Source organism: Bubalus kerabau, chromosome 12 (assembly GCF_029407905.1).
Source record: "Bubalus kerabau isolate K-KA32 ecotype Philippines breed swamp buffalo chromosome 12, PCC_UOA_SB_1v2, whole genome shotgun sequence".
Lineage (NCBI taxonomy): Eukaryota > Metazoa > Chordata > Mammalia > Artiodactyla > Bovidae > Bubalus > Bubalus kerabau.
In genome coordinates this window covers 11,370,538-11,373,483 of record NC_073635.1, presented here as the reverse complement: position 1 = coordinate 11,373,483, position 2,946 = coordinate 11,370,538, and positions in this window count along the sequence as shown.

Below are 2,946 nucleotides of genomic sequence, written 5' to 3'. Positions count from 1 at the left end.
CTTTAAGAACAGAACAGAGAGGGACGTGTAACTGAATGGGGAAGAGGGATCCTGTGTGATTCCCAGGTTTCAAACCCTAGTGACATTAAGTACAAGGACTCTCCTGGACATGAGAATAGTCTGAACACAATAAATATGCTTCCCAATCTATATTAATAAAAATGCTGGGTACAACATTAAAAAATAGAAATTAAAAGAGACAGACATAAAAGCAAAAAGGAGGTTCTCCAATGCTAAACACAAAAAAGGAACCCGAAGTGGTTAGTAGGAAGGCTCACCTTGCTCAGGGAGGCCTGGAGCCTCCAGAGACTTCAGTGGCTGTGTTTTGAACATCATCTTGGGGATGGAGTAAAGTCCACAAGCTCTGGGTTGGGGTGACGGTCCCAGAAATTGAATGCCGTATTATGAGGCTTTGGGCTAGAAATGTACTTCCCATTCTTGCATAGTAAAAACAAAACAAAACACTGCTCACTACACAGATTTATATCTGAAGTAAGCTTGCTGCTCATGCTAGGAGTGGAAACCATTGTACCAAGTCACAACTCCAGGATTGCATTATGTGCAGATAAATAGGGTCCATGTTTATACATGTGGAACAGGAAATCTGAGACCATAAACCAACTTAAAAAGTGATTTGATTGGTCAATCCCATGGGGCTTGAGCAAAGAAATGGTAAAATAGAACGGTTGAGTGGCTATGATAAAGAAAAATAGAGATAGATAGATGAATGGATAGATAGACAAACTCCACACCTAGACTTCTAATAGTCCAAATGCACACTATCAAGTGCAGTTAGAAATCCTGAGAGTCCGTGTGGGGCAGGGGATGAAAAGGCTAACTATAATTACACAGTAAAAAGATGGGCAGCATACTTCTCTTTGGCAGCAATAGCTGTCACCAGGCAGTGGAATACATTTCCAAAGTCCTAAGGGCAAATAACTGGGAACTCAGAAATCTACGATGAGCTGATCTAGTGTTTAAAAGTAAGGCTATTTTGTACTTCTTGAATTTATATCAAGTGCTTGTTCTGCCCATTCAGAAAATTAAATAGAAGAGTGAAATTAAGATAAAGGCATTTTAGGCTAACTACGTGTCAGAAAGTTTACTGTTCACAGTAACCTAAATAGATTACATTCACTAAAAAGACTGCTAAATGATATACTTTAGTTTGAAGAAAAATGAATTTGAGGAAGAAGTGGGATGCCAATAACAAAGGGAATGAATAAATTGTGGTGGTGATATAATCTAAATGAGAATTGAGAGGAAGAGTAATAATCAATGAGACTAATAATATTGTCATAATATGTGCTTAAGTCAAAATGAACCAAACATCAAACAAACTAACAAAACTAATGGCACAATAGCAGGGGAGCTGGGTGGGAAAACGCTGAAGGGAATCAAAGAATGCAAAGGTCCTCGTTCGATTGTGCTGGAACTTAGTTCGATCTGGAAGGAAGGCAGATATATGTAGTAACTCTGATAGAAAAAAATACATTTGACTCTGTATCTCTATATCTTTATGAATGACTAAAGAAACAAACGTAGACTGCTTAACAGTAAATGGGTAAAGGAAGATAAAGAAAATGAAGGAAATGTGATTAATGGACACAAACCAGGACAAGAAAGTAAAGAAAATAGGGTGAAAGCCCAGAAAATGAACACACCAGAGGAGTTTATCAGTGGACCTTGGGAATAGTGTAGAGATCCCCGAAAATAACTTAAAACGGAACTTGGCTTGTTACTGAAAGGCACATCAAAATCAATGGGAGAATAGATCATCTGTAAAATACATGGTGTTGTGACGCTTGAGTTTTTACAAAGAAAGCAAATGAAGATTAGATGAATACTTTACACCAGACACAAATGAATTCCAGACAAATATGTGAAAAATACTCCTGGGAAAAGTATGTTGAGTAAAATGTAGAAAATATTGAAAAAAAATGCAAACTTGGGATAAGGAATGAATTCTTTAAAAAGATCAAAGAGCACAATCCATTAAAGGAAAAGTAGATAAATTTGACTCCACAAGGCAACATAGACAGAGTTTAAAAACAATCTAGGGACTAGGAGAGGTATTTTCTGTGTATATGGTGGCATACTATCCAGAATAAATATACATTCCCTGCAAATGAATACAAAAAAGACAAATGAAAAACAGAAAAAAAAAAAAGTGTCAAAGCTTTGAAAGGCGAGTCACAGCAGAGATGTGAATGAAAAATAAACACAGATTCGAAAAGTTCTGCATTTCACCAGTTATTTGCAAAATTCAAATTAAAACAAGGAGGAACATGTTCTACTGTCTGTTTGTCAAAAAATAAACCTGACACTTTCATGTACTTGTGAGCATATGGAAAGAATATGTAATAAGCCACTGAAAGAAAAAAATACCTAATGTTAAACTTGGTACTTAATTAGTTTTCCCTTTTGATTGTTTTGTTCACCACTGTGTACCAATCCTAATACGGGGATGGGCATGGGCCATTGTCAGAGTTCATGATGTGATTTTTAAAAGAATGAATGAACCCTCCCCAAAGAAACCAGATATCATCTCTGCCTCTGCTTGTGAACTGAATGTTGGCATCCTTCTCCAAATTCTGCTATTGAAACTACCCCTCAATATGATAGTACTAGGAGTGGGGAGTCTGGCAGGTAATTAACATTGGATAAGGTGATGAGGATGAAGCCCTTAGGAATGGAATTAGTGCCCTAATAAGGAGAGATCCCAAAGAGCTTGCTTCCCTTCTCTTCTCTTCATTGTGTGAAACTACAGAAAGAAGTTGGCAGTCTGCAAGGTGAAATTCTGTCACCAGAACCAGACCATGATCTCAGACTTCCTGCCTCCAGAACTCTAAGAAAATAAATGTCTATTATTTATAAGTCTATGATACTTTGTTTTAGCTGCTTGAACAGACACCCTCCTTGACACCTTACCTCATTTAGTTTGTA